Genomic DNA, 24,883 nt, shown 5'->3' with positions numbered 1-24,883 from the left:
GTTAGACAGCGTCACCGACTTAATGGACATGAATCTGATGAATTTGAGCAAACTTCTGGAGATAATGACGGACAGGGAAGCCTGGCGTGCTGCAGACCCTGGGCACAAGGGTCAGACATGACTTAGCGATTGAACAACAACAATAACAAGACATTAAGGTAACTATGATTGAGTCATAAAACCTAGTGAAGAATTTAGGGGGGGGAAATATATATAGATTTATTAGAATTTCCCCCAACTCTAAGAAGCCAAACTAAGAAAGTACCACATATTAAAAATGAAATTGAAATATGTTTCAGGTTAATTAAAAGAACTCTGAAATAATAAGAAATGTTCTAAAAATGTAATACACTGCCCCAGCAATAACGCACCTGCCATAAATTGAGATGTTCAATTATAATTTATCATCATTTGCCAGGTTCATTTCAGAACGGACTCAGAGAGTTAACTGTGTGATTATGCATTACCTCAAAGTTCTGTTTTAATACTTCATCACTGGTTCTAAGTTTTCTTCTTTTTTTGCTTACTTTTTATGTGTTATGATAAATAGGTACTATCTTTGCAAGTTTTCTAAGATGAAAGGATGATGCCTGACTTCACGTCAGTGAAGCACTTCGTAGCTTGAAACGTGACTAACTGATAATGCTCGTCTAGTTCAATAAAACAAGTAAAAGGACCACTTCTGAAAACTGCATTTAGACCCACCATTATTGAAAATGCAGACATGACAAAACTGTCAACATTTAATTTCCAAACCTGAGTAGTTAATATTAGCATATTTATCATAGCTGTAGTGATTCTGCTGATAAAATAAGGCAAAGGGGCCCTAAAATCAAGACGTGATCAATATAGGCGTGAAAAACCACTGAGGAAATTAAATGAGAGAGGTACATAACATCCTGGTGCAATAACCATGAATCTCATTATTATTTTTACTTTAATTTGATTATGACCTCCCAAGTAGACAATCTTAAACTTCCTCATGTAAAGTAATGGAAAAAGTCCAATTGGCATATTGTATTTTCATTTCTGTTCAATTGTTCATATTTTATATTTTTCTTCTAGGTTGACCCAATGGCTTATTTAGAAGTGTGTGCTTAATTTCCAAGTATCTAGAGATTTTTACGTTGTCTTTCTATTATTGATTTTTAGTTCGATTGCATTACGGTAGAAGAACATACTCTATGTGGCTTAATTTTTTTTGAAATGCACTGAGATTTGTTTTATAAGCCAGAATATGCTCTATCTTGGTGAATGTTCCAACAGTGCTAGGAAAGAAGCTGTTTTCTGCTTTTGTTGGTAGAATGTTCTGGAAGGGTAAATTGGAACCTATAGATTGATAGTTATTCACAGTCTATGGAAAACCTCCTCTTTAGGCTTTTTGTTATGCTTTGCATCTTAGATATTTTAAACATCTTAGATATTTATATAACTTTCTTTTAAAAATGCAAGATGCATTGCACTCTATGTATAAGTTTAATATAGTCTTAATTACAGTGTAGATTCCCACACAGGTCTCCCAGGGGAATTTTCCAAAGGATCTTAAAGTTGCTTAAATGATTCCACTGCTGTGAGCAAAGGATTTCATTATCAAATGGCAAAATAAACGTAGAATCAGGTGATGGTAGTGAATTTCTTTACAGCTTTTCCAACCATTAACATGCTAATATTGACGTTGGTATGAAGAGGCTCCGCAAGGCTGTGTCTCCTTTTGTGGTGGTCACTACAGGGTCAATAACTTATCTTCCTGTTTGGAAGGGTCTAGTACGTTCCTTGTACATTCCTAGAAAGTGAACGTGTCTAGTTCACTTTCCCTAGATTCTAGATTTCACTTCCCCTAGTTCTAGATTCCCTGTGTCTAGTACATTCCTAGAAAGTGAAGGTGTTAATGGCTCAGTTGTGTCTGACTCTTTGCAACCCCATGAACTGTAGCCTGCCAGGCTCCTCTGTCCATGGAATTCAGAATACTGGAGTGGGTTGCCATTTCCTTCTTCAAGGGATCAAACCCAAGTCTCCTGCATTGCAAGCAGATGCTTTTTCACCAAGCCACAAGTAGCCACAAAACCTATTGGGAAGTCCAGTAAGTTGGAAGCGGCATCAATTTTCAGGCTTCTTGTTTTTAAGGAGAGGAGGTGGGGAGAAATCTGGAAGGGCAAACAGATGATGCTGTTGTCCATGCTGCGATGGGCCATGAACTTTTGCCCATCACTGCTCCTTGATGGGAAAAGCTGCTGCGGTAAACTTATGTGGCTGCCACCTCTCGTTGGGTCACCACTGGGAGCCATTGTGCCTCCAGGAGCTCTGAAAAGTGTCTTGTTCATATCAGCCTACAAACTCCAGACGGATTTCTCCTGTCTTGTCACCAGAGGGCTTCCTTTGCTTTGTCCATTGCAGCAGGTTGAGAGCCAAAACTATAGTTGTATGTTCTTTTTCCTTCCTTTTCTTTTTCATTTCAGGTGGAAGAAGTGGAAGAATAGGAAAGAAATACAAACATCACTGGAGTCTCTCGCCCAGATTCTGAGAGTGGCTGCTGCCTTCCATAGACCTATACCTCAGAAAGCTTTCAGCATTTTAAATGCATTCAATGTGTCTCACAATGTAAATGCCAGCAACTGCCACAGAAGTATCTCATAACAAAGCACCTCCAAACTCAATGAGTTCATGAATATTCAGGACATTTGGCTGATCTAGGAAGCGTTTGTTCAGCTAAGCCCTACTTCAGGTTGTTGGTTTCCTATGCTTGGTTCCATAGGATAACTGGCTCAGGTGTGTTCCAAGTGTCTGTTACTGGACCTAGAATGAAGATGCAGCAGCTCCCTGGGCTGTGGTTTTCCACTGTAAATCACTGTAGTGCAAGAGCAAAACCATCCGAAACAGCATCTTAGAGACTCTGCTCACATCTACTAACATTTCATTGACCATAGCAAGTGATGTAGCCAAGCGCCATCTCACATGGTTAAGAAGCAGGATGGGTGTGGGAGAAACTCGTAGTTGCAACCTGCTGAGCAATAATGTAAACTATTACATAAATCAGAGCATTTCCTGATCTTTTCAGTACACTTCTAATCTAACTTTTCTTACCAGATTCAAACAATTTATTTAAGGGGGATGTAAAAGGGAAGGAGATATTACACTTATATATAGAAAGAAGTCAATCAGTCAGTTCAGCCACTCAGTCATGTCCAACTCTTTGCAACCCCATGGACTGCAGCACACCAGGCTTCCCTGTCCATCATCAACTCCCAAAGCTTGCTCAAACTCATGTCTATCAAGTTGGTGATGCCATCTAACCATCTCATCCTCTGTCGTCCCCTTCTCCTCCTGCCTTCAATCTTTCCCAGCATCAGGGTCTTTTCCAATGAGTCAGCTCTTCACATCAGGTGGCCAAGGTACTGGAGTTTCAGCTTCAGCATCAATACTTCCAATGAATATTCAGAACTGATTTCCTTTATGATGGACTAGTTGGATCTCCTTACAGTCCAAGGGACTCTCAAGAGTCTTCTCCAACACTGCAGTTCAAAAGCATCAATTCTTCAGTTCTCAGCTTTCTTTGTAGTTCAACTCTCACATCCATACATGACCACTGGAAAAACCATAGCTTTGACTAGACAGACCTCTGTCCGCAAAGTAATGTTTATGTTTTTTAATACACAGTCTAAGTTGGCCATAGCTTTCCTTACAAGGAGCAAGAGTCTTTTAATTTCATGGCTGCAGTCACCATCGGCGGTGATTTTGGAGCCCCCCAAAAATAAAGTCTCGCACTGTTTCCACTGTTTCCCCATCTATTTGCCATAAAGTGATGGGACTGGTTGGCATGATCTTCATTTTTTGAATGTTGAGCTTTAAACCAACTTTTTCACTTTTCTATTTCACTTTTATCAAGAGGCTCTTTGTTCTTCCTTGCTTTCTGCCATAAGGGTGGTGTCATCTGTGTATCTGAGGTTATTGATATTTCTCCCAGAAATCTTGATTCTAGCTTGTGCTCCATCCAGCCCAGCATTTCACATGATGTACTCTGCATATCAGTTAAATAAGCAGGGTGACAACAGACAGCCTTGATGTACTCCTTTTCCTATTTGGAACCAGTATTATTCCATGTCCAGTTCTAACTGTTGGTTCTTGACCTGTATACGGGTTTCTCAGGAGGCGGTAAGGTGGTCTGGTATTCCCATCTCTTGAAGAATTTTCTACAGTTTGTTGTGATCCACACAGTCAAAGGCTTTAGCATAATCAAAAAGCAGAAGTCGATGTTTTTCTGGAACTCTCTTGCTTTTTTGATGATCCAAGGGACGTTGGGAATTTGATCTCTGGTTTCTCTGTCTTTTCTAAATCCAGCTTGAACATCTCTTGAGGTTCACGGTTCATGTACTGTTGAAGCCTGGCTTGGAGAATTTTAAGCATTACTTTACTAGCATGTGAGATGAGTACAACTGTGCAGTAATTTTAGCGTTCTTTGGCATTGCCCTTCTTTGGGATTAGAGTGAAAACTGACCTTTTCCAGTCCTGTGGCCACTGCTGAGTTTTCCAAATTTGCTGGTATATTGAGTACAGCACTTTCATTACAGCGTTATCTTTTAGGATTTGAAAGAAAAGGAACACCATAGTTTCCTTATGATGACTTAAAGGAGAGATAATTAATTCAAGATAAATGATAGATGAAATAATTATAGTTGGGTAGAAAATTAGGGTGTAGATAATCTTTTCCAAAATAAGTAAACAGGAAAGAGTGGGTAATTTGTTTTTCCTTTAGATTATCTCATCTTTTATTAAGGTGTTTAGATTAGTTGACAACAGGAAAGCCTAATGACGGTGCAGTGAACATGCCCCTTATGTAAACCTCATGCATATCTATCTTGTTCTCTTCTGGCAAGTAACTGACTTATTTCCTTTTCTTCAAATGCCTTTAGTTTATTTCTTAAACTGAAATTTGTTCCTCCTGTGTTCAATATTTGATTGGATTTACTGCCTGAGGAAAAATAGATTATAAAAAGATCATCTAGGTTGTAACATTTTTAAATTGTGGAAAGCAGTTAATTTCTCCCATAAAAAGTAATATATGGATTGATCAGATGGATGACTGAACTCATGAATCTACCAGTCTCCCCCAGATATAATTTCTGGAGGGGGTGAAGGGGCGTGTTTAGAAAGATAAATCCAAAATAGCAAGGGAGAATGGACTGCCTTTAGGGGACCCAGAGTTATCGGTAATTTCTGAAAGGTGAGAAGGAGGTAAATAGGGCTGCAGAGGAGACCAGTGGAGGGGAGGACCAGTTACGAGCTGTGAGGCTGGCAGGTGGACAAGCGGGAAAGAGCAGTGTTCCCCGGGTGAAAGCCAGATGGCGGATCACTGGAAAGTAGAGACATATGTGCATAAAATAAAGAAGAGTGAATATTACTACACAGAATGATGTGTATAATTTGTTTCATAATTTTGCACATACATGCACTGAAAATGCCTAAGAAAATATGAAGAAAACATAAAGCACAAATTTTAGAACCACAAATATAATAGGAACACATTGTTTTTAAACATGGGATTACACATTTTCATTCGAATATAAAATTGAAGACAGAACCTGGAGTAAAGTTCTGAACAAAGCATTCTGTGAAGGAGTGGACTCAGACTTGAGAAGTCAAGATTCAGGTAATAATTTCACATTATATCATATGACTTGTTAACAACGACAATGTCTGTGTATATATTTCATGTACTGAAGAACCATATAAAAGAGCAAAAATTAACACAAATACAAATCAATAGAAAGATATTTAGCAAATACAGAAAAACAGAAAATGAGCTTCTAAATATCTCTACTACTGAAAAAGGAGACCATAAGTATTTTGGTATGATTCTTTGATTACTTGAAGATTTTACATTATTTGGTTGTTTTTCTTGCTTTTTTTTTTTCTTTACAGTTTCGGTGGCCTGTCACGCTCATGATTATATGTGCACCCGTCTAGTATGTATTGAACACATCCTGCTTGGTGTGCTACTTCCTAAACGTCATGACTAATTCCCAAGTTTGTCAATTGAAATTCTGCATTTAAATCTTAATCCAGTCTTTCTTGCAAACCTACCTCTAATATATGGATTTGTATGTAATACAAATACACAGTTGGTCAGCAATTAATTCATGTACCAATTAACTTGCCATTGAATTCCATTCCCTCTTGCTAAGTTTTCTTAGCAAGAGTGTGTGGAGTGTGTGGAGTGTGTGTGTGTGTGTGTGTGTGTGTGTGTGTGTGTGTGTGTTCTCTTCACATGGAGGGCGGGTACTCTCCTCAGGACTGTGGTTAAGGTTGTAGTACCCAGGAGGTACAGAGTGGATCATTCTTGATGAAAAGCATGGATGGAAGGGAGGGGTAAATACAGGAAAGAGAAATGGAAGGAGAGAGGTTATTTTAATAAAAATAGGACCACAGCCTATTTAATAAAAGTAGGACCACATGGCTGTTAATGAAGGTCTGAGGACAGTGGAGTGAAAATTACCCATGGGAAAATTTTGAGATGTGTCCCCCCACCTTCTATTAACCAGGGATTCGAGGCCAAGATAATGCGTGCATTTGGAAAAAGCTCCAGACGTCATTCCCGCAGACACCTTGACTTCTTTGTTTTGTGATGTTTATTTTTATTTGTTTCGCTGCAGCAGGTCTTAGCTGGAGCACGAGGCATCTTCAGTCTTCACCGTGGCATGTGGGATCTCCTAGCTGCAGCATGAGGGATCTAGTTCCCTGGTCAGTGATCGAACCCGCACATCCTGCATTGGGAATGCAGGGTCCTAGCCCCTGGACGACCAGGGAAATCCCTTCACTCCTCTTTCCATCTTCCTTACTCGCCAGCTGAGGACCACTAACTCACTGAGGTCCATGCGCAGGAAGACTCGACATACAGCGGCTGAAAGGACACGCTGAGGAAACAGGGTCACATCAGTCCTTGCCTCTTCCATCAGAACAAAACCCAAACACATTTCCAGTGAGCTAATTGCCTGCAGGAATATTACCAACCAACTTAATATTTTAAGAGCATATAAAGTATGTTTGCTGTCCAAAATAAAATCGTATTAAATATCAATAATAAAAAGGCACCTAGATAATCTCTAAATACTTGGAAGCTGTGCAATTCAATTCTAAGTATCTCAGAGGTCAAATGAAAATTGCTGTTGTTCAGCCGCTAAGTCATGTCCAACTCTTTGTGATCCCAAGGACTGCAGCATGCCAGGCTTCGCTGTCCTTCACCATCTCTCAGAGTTTGCTCAAATTCATGTCCACTCTGTCGGTGATACCATCCAATCATCTCATCCTCTGCCACCCTCTTCTCCTTCTGCCTTCAACCTTTCCCAGTATTTGCGTCTTTTTCTGTAAGTCAGCTGTTCGAATCAGGAGGCCAAAGTATTGGAGCTTCAGCTTCAGCATCAATCCTTCCAATGAATATTCAGGGTTGATTTTTTTTTAGGACTGATTGATTTGATCTCCTTGCTGTCCAAGGGACTCTCAGGAGTCTTCTCCAGTACCACAGATCAAAAGCATCAATTCTTCAGTGCTCAGCCTTCTGAATGGTTCAGCTCTAACATCCATACATAAATACTGGAAAAATCATAGCTTTCAATGTCAGACCTCGGTCAGGAAAAAAAAATTAAATAGTTTGAATGAAAGTGAAAACATGATCTATCAAACATATTAGAAAAGAAATAGGGGATATGATGCTGCTGGATACTACAGAAATTGAAAGGATGACATGGGGAAATTGTAAATAAACTTATGTAAATTAATTGAGCACACACTTGAAATGGACAAATTCTTTGGAAGACAGAAACTTCTAAAATTTACTCTAAATAATAGATGATGACTGCAGCCATGAAATTAAAAGACGCTTATTCCTTGGAAGGAAAGTTATGATCAACCTAGATAACATATTGAAAAGCAGAGATATTACTTTGCCAACAAAGGTCTATCTAGTCAAGGCTATGGTTTTTCCATTGGTCATGTATGGATGTGAGAGTTGGACTGTGAAGAAAGCTGAGCACCAAAGAATTGATGTTTTTGAACTGTGGTGTTGGAGAAGACTCTTGAGAGTCCCTTGGACTGCAAGGAGATCCAACCAGGCCATCCTAAAGGAGATCAGTCCTGGGTGTTGATTGGAGGGATTGATGCTGAGGCTGAAGCTCCAATACTTTGGCCACCTGATGCGAAGAGCTGACTCAATGGAAAAGACCCTGATGCTGGGAGGGACTGAGGGGAGGAGAAGAAGGGGACGATGGAGGATGAGATGGCTGGATGGCATCACCGACTCAATGGACATGAGTTTGAGTGGACTCTGGGAATTGGTGATGGACAGGGAGGCCTGGCGTGCTGCGATTCATGGGGTCACAAAGAGTTGGACACAACTGAGTGACTGAACTGAACAGAACTGAACTGAAAGAATTTACATATGGAGAGATAACCAGAGCACTCCATACCTATCACAAATTAAAGCTGTAGTTAAAAGCCTTCCTTAGAGCAAACTCAAGGCCCAGCTGTTGTTGTTTAATCACTTAGTCACATCCAACTCTTTTGTGACCCCCCCTGGGCTGTAGCCAACCAGGCTTTTCTGTCCATGGAGTTTCCCAGGAAAGAATACTGGAGTGAGTAGCCATTTCTTTCTCCAGGGGATCTTCCTGACCCAGGGATCAAACCCATGTCTATTGTGGCTCCTGCACTGGCAGGCAGGTTCTTTACCACTGAACTGTCTGGGAAGCCCAAGGCCCAGATGACTGACTGGTAAATTTTGCTAAACACTTAAGAAAGAAATAACAAAAATTATAAACAAACTCTTTAAGAAAATATAAGAGGAAAAAAAAGAAGCATTACACCTCACCTTTTAGGCCAATATCACAGCAAGAGCAAATGAAAGACATTGTAAAACAGAAAAGAAACAAACGAGAAAAACTAAAGACTAAGCTTCAGCCCATTTTCTATACGGACCTGGTCATATGCCACAGTAAGATTAATCAAGAATTTCATCCTTTCAACTTTTATACTTAGATTTGTAATAGATTTTTGTGAATGGTGAAAGTAAGCATTGGCTTTTTATTTTTTTCATGTAACTATCCAGTCGTTTCTGAATCATTTCTTGAAAAACCATTCTTTCTACTTGAGATTGATTTGCTGGCTTGTCTATATCAAAGGACTGCTTACCTGAGGATCTGTCTGTGGGCTCCCTGTCCCCTTCCATTGACCAGCTCCGGATCGTCTTGGTTAGTTTTACAGGAAGTCTGAAGAACAGGTATGCAAGTCTTCTGAGTTTATTCTTTTTTAAGATTGTTTTTTTTCTTAAAGATGTTCTAAGCCCTTGGAATTTCAATAAAAGTTTTAGAGTCAGCCTGTAAATGTAAAGAAAAAGCCTGGTGGGATTATTATTGGGTTTATATTGAATGTACAGGTCAATCTAAAGTATGATATCTTGAAAATATTGAGGTTTCCAATAGATGAACATGATATTTTGCTAATTAATTTTTCTTAGTTTGTATTTTATAGTTTTCAAGACTCAAAAGTCTTTAAAAATTTTGTTCATACCTACTGAACGTTCTCAGTGTAACTGTAATAAAACCTTTGAAACTATCATTTTTGGCTCTGCACTGTTGGCATCTTGTCGTTCAGCCGTCAAGTCCTGTCCGACTCTCTGTGACCCCGTGGCCTGCAGCACGCCAGGCTCCCCTGTCCTCTGCCGTCTCCTGGAGTTCGCTCAGATTCACGTCCATTGAGTTGGTGATGCTCTCTAACCGTCTAATTCTCTGCCTCTTAGTATACAGAGTACAAATGATTTTTGAGTTTCAATGTTATGCTTTGTAATTTAGTTAAATTTACTTACTGACTTTATTACTATTTTATTGATTCCTCAGGAATTTTTATGTAAGATTATGTATATATTAATTACATTGTAGTGAGAGAATGTACTCTGTAAGACAGAAATCTATTAAATTTAATAAGACATACTTTATGGCCAAGGATTTGATCTGTCTTGGTGCAAATACCACATGCATTTGGAAAGAATACAGTTTTCTACAGTTGTTCGGTATTGGTATTCTAGCAATTAGGTCACGTGTTTAATAATATTGTTCCAATGATGTATTCCTTTCTTTTCATTTTGCCTAGCTATCTATTAATATATGAAAGGGGGGAAAGATTACCTTTTCACTGAAGAACATCTGTAATCTGTGACTATGTAACTATGATTATGGACATTTTATTACATATTTTCTCTCTTGACTTAATGGACATGAGTTTGAGCAAAATCCAGGAGATAGTGAAGGACAGGGAAGCCTGGCATACTGCAGTCCACGGGGTTGCCAAGAGTTGGACATGACTGAGCAACTGAACAATCACAACAAATATACATATATATGTATATGTATATACACACATGTACATATGTACATGCTAAGTCTCTTCAGTCGTGTCCGACTCTGTGCGACCCCACAGATGGCAGCCCACCAGGCTCCCCCGTCCCTGGGATTCTCCAGGCAAGAACACTGGAGTGGGTTGCCATTTCCTCCTCCAATGCATGAAAGTGAAAAGTGATTATTATTATTATTATTTTTTTTACTTTACAATATTGTATTGGTTTTGCCATACATCAACATGCATCTGCCACGGGTGTACACGTGTTCCTCATCCTGAACCCCCCTCCCACCTCCTTCCCCATACCATCCTTCTGGGTCATCCCAGTGCACCAGCCCCAAGCTTCCTGTATCCTGCATCGAACCTGGACTAGCGATTCGTTTCTTATATGATATTATACATGTTTTAATGCCATTCTCCCAAATCATCCCCCCCTCCCTCTCTCACAGAGTCCAAAAGACTGTTCTATACATCTGTGTCTCTTTTGTTGTCTCGCATACTTGGTTAGTAAAAAAAAAAACAATAATAATAATAAATTAAATTTTAAAAAAAAGAAAGTGAAAAGTGAAAGTGAAGTCGCTCAGTCATGTCCGACTATTCGGGACCTCATGGACTGTAGCCCACCAGGCTCTCTGTCCATGGGATTTTCTAGGCAAGAGTACTGGAGTGGGGTGCCATTGCCTTCTCCACATATGTATATATTTGAGGCAAATATATACAAAATATATAAAGTACACTTCATATGTGTATTTAACATATGTAATTTAGGTAAAGTTAGTGACAGAATTATTAAAAATACTTGTGTTTAATTTATTTCTTTTTCAATTACAGATTTTTCTGGAAAATATAGCTGGTTAGTCATGCCACCAAGGACTTCAGCTAAGTGGTAATCTCCTAAATTCCAGCCTCTCCCTATTAAGAACTGATCAAAGTGCTGTAAGATCAACAGAGCAAAACCAAATTCAAGCAATGCTAACAAAAGACATTCTTTACTAAATTTTCTCTCAAATAGATAAGTTTACATGCTGCTTAACAACTATTCCATACTGAAGGTTTTCATTGTGGCTCAAATGTAATTGTTAGTATGTGTGTTACTCAGGAGTTAAAATTTTTATTCTTAACAACTCAAGGCAGAACACTCTGGATATACTTTATGTAAGCTGATAGTTGGTACACAGTTTAAAAATGTTATATTTCATTATTAATATATGCTAGAAAATAAATTTAACGTTCTTCTTATGATGACATACCCTGTCATATCCTTATAGATACTTTTATATTGATTAAATAAATAATTTATAAAAAATAATTTAGGATAGCATTCTAATGCACATTTTTCTTTCTCTTTCATTTTTGATAGTAGCGGTAAAAAAGGAGCTTTGAAATTCTGCCTGGAATCTGCTTTTGTCTTAGCCTGATTACAACATTGCTATATATTAGGTGTGTTTATTTTCTGTCTCTCTGGCAATGAAGTAGTTCAGCAGTGCTTGGCCTCTGGGCAAAAAAAGAGTATTGAGTTAGCCTTGCCTATAAATTGGTACCACTGGGATGGACAAGTACTTGTATTATTGTATTATTTTTCACAAGATGCCATATTCTGAAATACTTCCCATTCATCAGCCTAATAGCTCAGCAAGTATCTTCAGCAGTCTCTATTGTCTGGTCACTTAGCTCTGGAGGTTTAGAATGGTGATCATGAGGCCAGAGCTGTGGTTTTAATTCCTGTTAGGTTCTCAGTTAGAAAAAAGTCTCTGTACATAGCTACCACCTGTGCTTCTCACTTTGACGTCTCGTAGACGCACATTAAGGGTTATAAAAGTGATATGTCACAGGAATGCAGATGACACAGTGCAATTTATCATTACTATTAGGGAAAAAAATTCAAGGTAAATATTCCCTTGACTAGATTTTTGCTTCATTCTTACATAGGGAAGTCTATGTGTTCAATTGAAGCTACCTATACTTAAGTGCATTTTTCTGTGTGGTAAACTAAATATAAAGTCAATATTTTCTTTTGAGTTTGGAATATTAAAAGATAAAGCAGATTAATAGCTGAGCTTTGGAATCATGTTAAAGCCCACTATATGCCATGTGCAAAGCACCCATAAATGCATAAGCCAAGATGCTCAGAAGTTCCTTTAGACTAATTTGAAACTATTATTTTCCAGTGTTTTATAATGATATTTGGCCTTTTTTTTTTTTTTTTTTTACCAAGGTGCATTTATTATCTATTTTTTATTTATCTAGGTGACCGAGACCTGGTGTACCTGGTGTACCCTAAGGTTAATCTTCCATCTTTTCAGCAACTGCACTTTTGCTATAATGATTCATAATTTTAGAACACTGCCCTTGCCAGCACTACGTTTTGACTTCATTAACAAGGGAAATAGATTAAGCTCTTAACTTCTTCCTCCATCCATTTAGTCAGAAAAACCTGCCGGCCACCTGCTTTCTTCTGGATGCCCTTCATTTTTCCTCTTGCCTGATGGCTCTGGACAGAACCTACAGCGCTTTGTGAAACACAAGTGATGGCCGTGAGTGCTTCTGTCTCGTTACTAATGTGAGAGGAGAGGTTTTCAGACTTTTATCATGGAGTGTGACGTCAGCTGTGGGCTTGTAACATATGGCCTTTATTATATTGAGACGACTGAAGTTAGGGGTGACCTCTCCCATTGTCTTGATAGCATCAGGCCACAGAATTTGTTTTTATCAGTTGCTGAAGTCTCAGTTCAGTCGCTCAGTCGTGTCTGACTCTTTGCGACCCCATGAATCGCAGCACGCCAGGCCTCCCTGTCCATCAGCAACTCCCGGAGCCCACCCAGACCCCTTATCCATGCATAAAAAATCACCTTTTTCTTTCTTTTAATTAAAAATATTAAGATGAAATCTATTTTTTTGTAAGTTTTACTCTCCTGTGTGCTCAGTTGTCTGACTCTTTGCAACCCAATGGACTGTAGCCTGCTAGGATCCTCTATCCATGGGATTTTCTAGGCATGAATACTGGAGTGGGTTCCCATTTCCTTCCCCAAAGGATCTTCCTGACCCAGGAATCAAGCCCATGACTCTGGTGTCTGCAATGCCAAGTGGATTTTTCACCATTCCGCCACCTGGGAACCCTCTTTACTTTCCTGCTACACTAATATATTCCAATTTATTTTAAAAATACACATTTCCAAGTATATCTGTGGTTTATGCAGTTAACATTTTAAAGAATTGTCATTGGTGTGAACAGTTTTCCTCAGGACACCTCGAACACTTACAATCAGATCATAAAGATAATTTAAAATGCCATTAGAAGAAGACAATGAAGTGGCAGATGCAGGGTTTTCGCTTTATTTATCAAACACCTTGTTGTGTGCAAAAGCACGTCAGAAGGTTACTGCCCAACGTGGAGGGACTGACGGAGATGGATCTCTTCACAGCCGATAGGAGCTGTGTTTCTGCGTCGCTGGGTGCTTTTCTGAGTGCCACTCGGGCTATCTGGTCAAATAAAGAGAGAAAATCCATCTGTGCTATCTACTGCTCGCTTCCTCTCCCAGGTCATTTTGACCCATCTGCAACTTCACTCTGTCACTGAACGTGGTTGTACAATTGTTAAGGGCCAAGCTTTGGAAAGGTGACTGAAGCTGGACATTTTTCTACGAAAAAGGAGTGTTATTAATGCACTCAGAGAGAGAAAATAAATGCTGGGAACTTGTGGGGTGTGGTATAGTTTTTACTGCCAGGAATTGGGAATAATCACCTTACTCATCTGTGTCATAAATATATGAGTCAACTGGGAAGCTTTTCTTTATCAAATGGCTGTGGAAACTGCTTCAGGACTATCCCCATCTCCTCCCAATTTTTATTTATGACAATTGTTAACTCCAGTTTGTTTTGGATTTCTGCTGCATCCTTCCCTTTTAAAGTTGGTGCAAAATAGAATGCACATGCTTTCCCTTAATAAGGTGATGAAGAGTATATAGTTAACTGGGAAGCCCAGGAATGTGAGGTTGTTTCTTATGGTAAGAGCCTGCATAGCATAATGGAAATATGGGAGGGAAGAAGGCACCTGTAAAGCCACAAGAATTGACTGAGTAGCAGTCTTTTTTATGTTTTTTAAGATGTAGCTGAAACCACTGTAGTGAAGTGACGTGAAGTGCAAGTCGCTCAGTCGTGTCCAGCTCTTTGTGACCCCATGGAAATATAGTCCATGGAATTCTCCAGGCAAGAATAGAGTGGGTAGCCTTTCCCTTCTCCAGGGGATCTTCCCAACACAGGGATTGAACCCAGGTCTCCCACATTGCAGGTGGATTCTTTACCAGCTGAGCCACCAGGGAAGCCCAAGAATACTGGAGTGGGTAGCTTTTCCCTTCTCCAGCAGCTTTACCTGACCCAGGAATCAACCCGGGGTCTCCTGCATTGCAGGCAGATTCTTCCAACTAAATTTCCAACTTCACTATTACTGATTAGCATTCTATGGAGAGTGTGTGTTTTTGCTGGGTTAAAAGGTGTATGCGGTCAGAAATGAATTCTTGACAAGATGATTCTGAATCTTCAAAACAAGTGTGTAGGCAAAAGAGAAATTTAAAAAATATATAGAGAGAGTAATGGAAAATAATGCTCTGATTTTACCAGATTGATAAAATATGACAAAGTTAAGATGACAAAGGGGGCTTCCCAGGTGGTTCAGTGGGACATAATCCACCTGCCAAGGCAGGACATGTGGGTTTGATCCTCGATCCAGGAAGAGCCTACAGGCTGCAGAGCTGAGCGTATGCACCACAGCTACTGAGCCTGTGCCCCAGACCTTGGGGACCACAGCCACTGAGCCTAAGCACTGCAATTACTGAAGCCCACGTGCCATACAGCCAATGCTCCTCAACAAGAGAAGGCCCCACAATGAGAAGAGCCTGCTACCACAGCTGAAGTGTAGGCCGCACTCACTGTAACTAGAGGAAAGCCCATGCAGCAGCGAAGATCCAGCATAGCCATAAAGAAATAGAATTACTTATACAAAAAAATCAGACATGCAATGAAGCAGGAAAGATGACCCACAATGAGACTAGTCAGTCAATAGAAACAGACCGTAAAAAGGAACAGAAAGTGCAATTAGTGAGTAAAGATGGTAAGGAAGCTATTTTGAATATAGGCTGCATGTCAAGAGCAGATATGCATGCCCAAAATACTCAAATCAAAATTCTAGAGACTAAATGTATCATATAAAATATATGTTGAGTGGGATTAAAAGTGTTAGACATTCAAGACCAAAAAGACAAATGAACTTAGGATGTAGTAAAAACAAACAAATAAACAAACAAACTCAGAAAAAACCTAATGTGAGAAAAAAATGTACAGAGACTCAGTAAGATATGAAGCATCAGGAGGCCAAATATTTACTGGAACTGAATATACTGAATATATACTGAATAAATTGGAACTCTAGAAAAAGGGGGGTACAGGAAAATGTGTGATGAAATATGGCCAGTTGTTTCATGAATTAATAAAAAATGTAAATTCAGTTCAGTTGAGTCCCTCAGTCATGCCCGGTCACGGACTGAAGGACTGAACTGAACTAAACAGCAATGCGTCAGGCCTCCCCGTCCATCACCAACTCCCGGAGTTACCCAAACTCATGTCCATTGAGTCTGTGATGCCATCCAACCATCTCACCCTCTGTCATCCCCTTCTCCTCCTGCCCTCAATCTTTCCCAGCATCAGGGTCTTTACAAATGAGTCAGCTCTTCACATCAGGAGGCCAAAGTATTGGAGTTTCAGCTTCAGCATCAGTCCTTCCAATGAATATTTAGGACTGATTTCCTGTAGGATTGACTGGTTGGATCTCCTTGCAGTCCAAGGGACTCTCAAGAGTCTTCAGCACCACACTTCAAAAGCATCAATTCTTCAGCGCTCAGCTTTCTTTATAGTCCAACTCTCACATCCATACATGACTCCTGCAAAAACCGTAGCTTTGATGAGATAGACCTTTGTGGACAAAGTAATCTCTGCTTTTTAATATACTGTCTAGGTTGGTCATAACTTTTCTTTCATGGAGCAGGAGTCTTTTAATTTCATGGCTGCAGTCATCATCTGCAGTGATTTTGGAGCCCCCCAGAATAAAGTCTGTCACTGTTTCCATTGTTTCCCCATCTATTTGCCATGAAGTGATGGGACCAGATGCCATGAACTTAGTTTTCTGAATGTTGAGTTTTAAGCCGACTTTTTCACTCTGCTCTTTCACTTTCATCAAGAAGCTCTTTAGTTCTTTTTCTTGGGACTTCTCTGGTAGGCCAGTGGTTAAGACTCTGAGCTTTCCCTGCAGGGCGCACAAGTTCAATCCCTAGACAGGGAACAAAGATCCTGCATGCTGCATGGCATGGACAAAAAAAATACAAGCTGTAAATACACAGATGCGAAAAGCTTAATGAACCATAAGCAGCTGAAATAGGAAGAAAAATACAGAACCGGTGAAAATAAAATTGTTTAAGTCTATAGAAAATTATTTAAAAAATAACATCCAAAAATACCTACATACATAAGGAAAAGGAGAAGTACAGGTGACTTCTCATCAAAAATCCTAGTTAGAAAACCAGGATGACCACGTTTAATGCAAAATAAGAAGGAAAGAAGAATTCTACACCTAGTCAGTTTTAAAAAACATGGGTGATATTAAATGTTTGAGGTACAGACAATTAACAAACTCATCACCAGTAACCAATGAAGTATTTAGAAAGTCATTCAATCAAAAGACAGTTAGACCAGATGGAAATGTGGATCTATACAAAGGATTTAAGATCACTAGGATCTATAAACGTCAGTAATAAGACATCTCTTCTTATTTGAAGTTCATTTAAAAGATAATGGAGGTGCTTCAAATTAATAATACCAGCTTCCACATCAAGAAATAGGAAGTGGATAACAAAATAAACTCAAAATGAACATAAGGAAGAAAATGAAATAGAAAAGAAATCAATGAAATCAAGAGCAAAAATAATGGAAAAATCAGTCAAACCGAAACCTACCTCTGTAAAAATAACAATGAAATGACGACCTTTTATCAAAACTGATAAAAGAAAAAAAAAGAGGAGACACAAATGGCTAATATCAGGAGTCTTGTAGAGGATAATGAGAAGAGATCCCAGAGACTTTACAAGAATCACCACGAATACTACAAACACCTATCAGCACATGAATTTAGCAGCTTAGATAAAAGGGCTCCTTGACAACTACACATAACCAAAGTCCCTCAGGAAGATTCAATCCTGCTGAACATAAAAGAAGAAATAGCAATTCAGCACAGTCTGCACCAGAGATAGAATAGGAATGAACATTTTTCAACTCATTTCATGACGCCAGCTTTGCCCTGATCTTAAAACTAGACAAAAAAAGTACAAAAAAAAAAAAAAAAAAAAACCCACCATAGAATATTATCCTGTAAGAGCTTAGACACAAAAATCCTCAGCATAAATGGTAGCAAATCAAATCAGTTTTTTGTGTATAGATAGATTGATATAAATTTATATTGGTATAAATTTAGACGGATGGATGGATACACACATTCATACATAAATACATAGACAACTAGAAATCTAAAGAATAGCATGTTTCTTTTGTGGCTCAGCTGGTAAATAATCCACCTGCAATGTGGGAGACCTGGGTTCAAACTCTGGGTTGGGAAGATCCCCCAGAGAAGGGAAAGGCTACCCACTCCCGTATTCTGACCTACCCATTCCAGAAGCAACAGGTAGAACTGGACATGGAACAATGAACTGGTTCCAAATCAGGAAAGCAGTACTTCAAGGCTGTATATTGTCACCCTGTTTATTTAACTCATATGAAGAGTACATCATGAGAAACGCTGGGCTGGCTGGATGAAGTGCAAGCTGGAATAAAGATTGCTGGGAGAAATATCAATAACCTCAGATATGCAGATGACACCACCCTTATGGCAGAAAGTGAAGAGGAAATAAAAAGCCTCTTGATGAAAGTGAAAGAGCAGAGTGAAAAAGCTGGCTTAAAAGTCAACATTCAGAAAACAACAATCATGGCATCTGGTCCCATCACTTCATGGCAAATAGATGGGGAAACAGTGGAAACAGTGACACTTTATTTTCTTGTGCTCCAAAATCACTGCACATTACTTTGCCAACAAAGGTCCATTTAGCCAAAGTTTTGATTTTTCCATTAGTCATATGTATGGATATAAGAGTTGGACCATAAAGAAAGCTGAGTGCTGAAGTATTATGCTTTTGAACTGTGGTGTTGGAGAAGACTCTTGAGAGTCCCTTGGACTGCAAGGAGATCCAACCAGTCCATCCTAAAAGAGATCAGTCCTGAATGTTCATTGTAAGGACTGAGGTTGAAGCTCCAATACTATGGCCACCTGATGCGAAGAACTGACTCATGGAAAAGGCCCTGATGCTGGGTAAGATTGAAGGCAGGAGGAGAAGGGGGTGACAGAGGATGAGATGGTTGGATGGCATCACCGACTCGATAGGCATGAGTTTAAGCAAGCTCCAGGAGTTGGTGATGGACAGGGAAACCTGGCATGGAGTCCATGGGGTCACAAAGAGTTGGACACGACTGAGCCACTGAACTGAAAGACTAACATGCCACTAACAATTCAGGTTTCTTTCCAAAATGTTAATATTTTCAATATTCAAAATTCAATTATATAGTCCATTATATCACCTGTCTAAGGAATAAAACCCCACATGGTTGAATCAATTAATAAAAGGAAGACATTTGGCAAATTATACCCATTCTTAAAACTCTTCCATGGCTTCTGATTGCTCTTAGACTGAAGAATGAGTTTTCCAAGTATCCCACAACTCTGTCGGGACTGGCCTCTGTGATCTCTCTGGTGCTACATGCCACAGTTCAATTACAGGCCCTGCTCACAGTCTCTGGGGACACGCTGTGTGTGTGTGTGTGTGTGTGTGTGTGTGTGTGGGCGGTCAGTCCCTTCAATTGTGTCCACTCTTTGTGACCCCATGGACTGTATGTAGCCCTCCGTGCTGCTCTGTGCATGGGATTTTCCCAGCAAGAATGCTAGAATGGGTTGCCGTTCCCTCCTCCAGGGGATCTCCCGGACCCAGGGGTCAAACGCGCGTTTCTTATGTCTCCTGCCTTGTCAGGCAAGTTCCTTACCACTAGCATCACCTGGGAAGCTCTTCTCAACCAAAACTGGCATGGCTTTGAAAGGCTTTCCCCACATGTACATGTAGACTCTAGATTTAAATCTCTGTAGAGTTTAATCAGGAAGACTTGCTTTGGAAGGTTAATGTAAGTGAATTCTCACTCTGTTACAACTCTTTATCCCGAATTAATTTTAGAATTGTATTCATATGATAATTTAAGCTCATATACACATTTGTGCATGCTTATCTCTTTAGTTCATTCATCTAGCTCATACAAGGCATTAGTATTGACATATTTACTGACTGAGCCAATGACGCACTTTATAATGAGTTCAGCATTAAAAGTGTTTCATTAACGGGAATGTCTTCACTTCTTATCAGGCAGGGTTAACACTCTGGGAAAGTACTACTAAGAATAAGTATAATTGAATCTGTTTATTTTGCACTTAAAGAGACCTTTTAACTCCAATGCCATTTTAAATATATTTATTCATTTTTGTTGCTTGTTTATGAAACGAACATTTATTAAGTTCCTAACGTGTGCCAAGTGTGAGGGATCACCAGTGAATAAACAGACGGAATCTCTGAGATGAATGCAGCAAGCAGGCTTGTGGTTCTTGTTTGAAGAAAGAGAACACAATGACTGAAACGAACAGGTGTCTGTGTTCTTTCTTCCTGGATAATGATAGTTAACATAAAAAAGTGCTACGCATGCATAGCTAAAATATTTAAACCGTTTAGAAAGGAGTGAGATGAAAAATGAAAGAAATACCCCTACCCCAGTTCCCAGTTTATTCCCCTAAAGATGATCACTCTTTTAATTTTCTTATAACTCTTCCTGGAAAGAAAGAAAGAAAAAAAAAACATATTTTCTTGCTTACTTAGGGAAAAGAGATGATAATTATTTAGTTCTGCTTTTTACTGAAATCATAGCATGGAAATTTTCCATATTAGCACATGGATATTTACCTCATTTGTATAGCAATGCAGTATTCTGGATTCACTATAATTATTATAACAGCTCTCCTATTGAGTAGTTCTCTTTTTCTATTGTTTCTACTATAAAAGCATTTTAATAACTATGTAATAGGCTGTAACAAATAACTGGTCAGTGAAGAATGCCATAGAATAGTTAACATATTCCCAGATTATGATATTAAATACTATTCTGATCCTGTGATCATAGCACAGAGTCCAGTAGTTCAGTAACTATTACTTCCCTGTGTGTGGAAGGACCAGAGAGTCTATCATAAGATAGGGAGTGAGGTAAGCAGTCAAAAAAAATCACACTTGGAAAGTAGTTTTTCACTGTGTTCTCCTTCTCTTGGAGCAGAGATAAGTGAATTTCCATAACAATGTCCCTGAAAAAAGAGACAGTATTCCAAAGAGTACAGAAGTATAGGGGAAAATCCCTTTTGCCTGTTTTGTTAACCTGGCGTTGAGGCAATGGAAATTCCTTTTGACCAGCAATTTGGGCTAAAACTCAGAATTTTCCACTGTCACCTCTCCGATGGTCACGTTTCCTTTGGAAGGCAGTTGATAAAAAGCTGAGCAGTGATTCTGCTCAAGGTACCGGTCCCCTGCTTTCAAGGAGCTGTGGGAAACCAAGACAGTCCACAGAATGCATCCCACGTAAGCACATTGACAAGGAAATGAGAGCGTTCATCTGAGACAGCCCACCAGATGCTGCGTGATATCCTGTCAACGTGGTTCACTTAATTCCGTCAAAGCCTTTCTGACAGCGTGGCAGTTTTCTCTTGTAACTGTCAAAGCTGCTTTTGTATTGGCAGGCTCAGCAGGTATCACTTTTTAGTCTCCTTTTTATTTTTTTCTTCAAGCTCACATGATCACACAGAGGCCATGAAGGACTAATCAATAAATCAACATGAAGGTCTAACGAAGAGGATACATATATGAGCTAACTCATTTTATTGTTTTAAAATATCCTAAGAGGACAAAGGGCTTCCCTCATAGTTCAGTTGGTAAAGAATCTGCCTGCAATGCAGGAGACTTGGGTTCGACTCCTGGGTCAGGAAGATCCCCTGGAGAAGGTAATGGCAATCCACTCCAGTATTCTTGCCTGGAGAATCCCATGGACATAGGGGCCTGGCAGGCTACAGTCCGTGAAGTTGCAAGAATCAGCCATGACTTCGTGACCAAACTACCATCAGGGGGACAAAACACAAGAAATTATATATTTCTAGCATGGTGATGCTTCACACCACTTAATTTCTGCCTTTTCATGAGGTTGGGAATGTGAGTTACATATTTTCCTTTTTATTTATTTATTTTAAACTGGAGAGTGTGTGGCTAAATATGTTGTATTCTTTCCTTAAATCTCCAGGATTTCTGACAACATTTTCCCTAGGTGTTGAAAGTGATGCTCTCTGGAGCTGAAAACTTTAAAGTTCTAACAGATCAATGTGTGGACATAGCAGAACCAACCTCAAGACTTAAGCTGTGAAAGAGAATAACTAACAGACTGAAATATCAGTAATACAATTGTTCAGCTGGATTTTGACTTTAAACAATGTCAACACATAATATGTCAGAAAGTTTCTCAAAAATAAGATTCAGTCTCTTAAAGAGTTAGATTTTTAGAAACTTTTAAATTTGAAATTGTTTAAATTCAAGAGAAGTTGAAAAAAAAAGCAGCATTCCCAGATACCTTTGACCAAGCTTCCTTAAATAATAACATTGTACAAAACTATTGTACATGTATCAAGAGCAGCAATATGACATCGATACACCACACTTATACAGTCTTTCCTCCCAATCCCACGCCCTGGCAACTATGGAGTTTTCTCCATCATTACGATTTTGTCATTTAAAGAATGTTATAAAAACTAAATGAAAAAGCATATAAGCTGTTTAAACAACTTAACAGAGATAGACGTGGCATGTCCTCAAGCCACCCATTTGGAATATACCATTCAGTGCATTTTGGGATACTCATAGAATTGTATAGCCCATCACCATAAACTAATTTTAAAACATTTTCACCCCAAAAAGAAACCCCATGCCCATCATGGCCTCCTCCCATTTCCATACTCAAAAAGCTCATACAGCATTAAGAAATCAGGAATTACTTTCTACTTTCTGTCACCCTGGATTTTTATATTCTGTGTATTTAATATAAGTGGAGCTGTATAATATATGATCTTCTGGCTTCTTTCAACTGAAAAATAATGGCACCAAAGTTCACATTTTAGCATGCTACACACTTTCATTCCATTTTATTTTTGAATAATATTTTGTGATGTGCATATACCATATTTTCTTCCTTTATTTATCATTCAGTGGGAATTTGTTTGGTCATGGCTGTTAGGACTAACACTAATGTGAACAATTGTTTTCACCTTGTGTGTCTGCTGCGGTCCGCGGGGTCGCAAACAGTGAGACACGACCGAGCGACTGTCGTGAACTGAACTGAACAGTCTGTTATCTACTCGTTGAGTCGTCTGGTGGTGAAAAGTGGCCGTGAAAGTAGCTCAGTCGTGTCCAACTCTTTATGACCTCATGGACTACGGTCCATGGAACTCTCCAGGCCAGCATACTGGAGTGCGCAGCCTTTTCCTTCTCCAGGGAATCTTCCCAACCCAGGGATTGAATCGGAGTCTCCTGGATTGCAGGCAGATTCTTTACCAGCTGAGCTGAGGGAAGAGCTATGAGGGAAGCCCGAGTCATCTGGTAACTGCACGTTTTATGGGCAAATCACATCTTGCTCAACTTCATGCTATGAGTGTTAAGTAGACATATTTTCATTTTTATATTATAAATACTCAGGAATATAATTGCGGGAACATATAGCACATATTCAGCTCAATAAGAAATTGCTAAGAATATATAATTGGACTTAGAAAACCCAGGAATTAGTTCTTCAGCCTTAAGGAAATGTTGCAAAGCTTCCTGTGTAGCTGAGGACGGTATTTTTCCAAACAGAGTAGCGGCCATGCTTTTGCTCAACCCAGTTCAGTTTTGAGAGTGTAACAGTATCTCCCCTTGTTTTATCTAGATGTTTCTTTAAGTGTTGTTGGTATTTGATTTTGTTTTGTAAGCCCTCACATTCAGATACACAGCCACACAAAACCACATGCCATAGACGACAATGTCCATCTTTGAGTGTTCTCTTAATAGCTTTTTCACCACGTCTTTACAATATTTGCATAACGCTTCTTTTCTTGTGTGTTTGTAGATAGCTCATACATATCTCCAGAAGCAGGAGCAAATTCCCAAATAAACGCCATTGCATCTCTAAACTTTTCTTCTGGGTCACAAAAGTAGTTCAAACTCTCAAACTTGCTGAACTCATTCACATGTAAATTATCAGCCATCTGAAGAAGGGCATCTAAATTTAATTCCTCTGCATGGGTGTTGGATGTCTTAGGGACTGGAAAAGAACTTGCTCTTCAACAAATCAGATGTGGTCTACCGCAAATTTAAACTAATCAAAGTTTCCTTTTTTTTCAATTATCTTTTTTTTTTTTCTTTTTTTATGTGAGGGTAATGTGCTCAGATTTGAAGGTAAAATCATGTTTCTGCAGGATGTATTCCACTAGTAGAATGACAAAACTAATCATGTTATTGGAGAAATCTATTTCCCATATGTCACTACAAAAAGATCTTTAAATATGTATGTTTATATTCTTCCCATTAATAATGTAATCTTCAGATATTTCTTTAAATAAAATATTTAGATCAATTCAATGAAATGAACTCTAGTGAGTGCAAAAAAAAAGAAAAATCGCCAAGCAGTCTCCAGAGTAGCTGTAATGATCTCTCATCTCCCAAGCAATGCATCAGGATCTAGTTGTTCCATATCCTCATCAGAACTTGGCATGTGTGTGTGTGTGTGTGTGAATCATATGTATTTATCACATACACACACACACACACACATGCACACACTCACTAGTGGGAAAGAACCTGCCTGCCAATGTAGGAGACTTAAGAGTTTGATCCCTGGGTCGGGAAGATCCCCTGGAGGAGGGCAGCCCACTCCAGTGTTCTTGCCTAGAGAATCTCACGGACAGAGGAGCCCGGCGGGCTGCAGTTCATGGGGTCACAAAGAGTCAAGCACAACTGAAGCAACTTAGCATGTAAGCACGTGTAATTCTTCAGGAACAAGTGGTATCTCATCATTAAAATGCTTTAATTTGCATTTCCACGATGGACAACGACATCAACAACTTTCCTGTGAACACTTGGTATTTCATATTCTCTTCCCTGATGTCTTTCACGTCTTTTGCTCATGTTCTAACTGAATTGTATTCTTACCATATCATTTAGAAAATATTTTATAATTATGGAAACAAGTCCTTGGTCAATTATGTGGTTTGCTGATATTTGCTCCCCATCTGTGGTTTGCCTTTTCATCCTCTTAACAA

General features: G+C 39.2%; 2 long non-coding RNA genes and 1 pseudogene across 2 annotated transcripts; 2 read left to right on the top strand and 1 right to left on the bottom strand.

The window, feature by feature from the left end:
• The first annotated feature begins 4,520 nt into the window (after nucleotides 1-4,520).
• On the top strand, nucleotides 4,521-7,219 carry LOC113898852. Its single transcript, XR_003512759.1, has 3 exons — nucleotides 4,521-5,644; nucleotides 5,917-5,960; nucleotides 6,648-7,219. It is a non-coding gene; the product is annotated as an uncharacterized LOC113898852 (long non-coding RNA).
• Nucleotides 7,220-8,679: 1,460 nt separating this feature from the next.
• On the top strand, nucleotides 8,680-13,255 carry LOC113898851. Its single transcript, XR_003512758.1, has 4 exons — nucleotides 8,680-9,262; nucleotides 11,209-11,263; nucleotides 11,738-11,817; nucleotides 12,625-13,255. It is a non-coding gene; the product is annotated as an uncharacterized LOC113898851 (long non-coding RNA).
• Nucleotides 13,256-23,318: 10,063 nt separating this feature from the next.
• LOC113898770 overlaps nucleotides 23,319-24,883 on the bottom strand; it is a 62,216-nt pseudogene continuing 60,651 nt past the window's right edge.

The sequence above is a fragment of the Bos indicus x Bos taurus genome, chromosome 9, assembly GCF_003369695.1.
Source record: "Bos indicus x Bos taurus breed Angus x Brahman F1 hybrid chromosome 9, Bos_hybrid_MaternalHap_v2.0, whole genome shotgun sequence".
NCBI classification, from domain to species: Eukaryota; Metazoa; Chordata; class Mammalia; order Artiodactyla; family Bovidae; genus Bos; species Bos indicus x Bos taurus.
The sequence above is the reverse complement of the archived record's forward strand: the minus strand, read 5'-3'. Positions and strand labels throughout refer to the sequence as shown.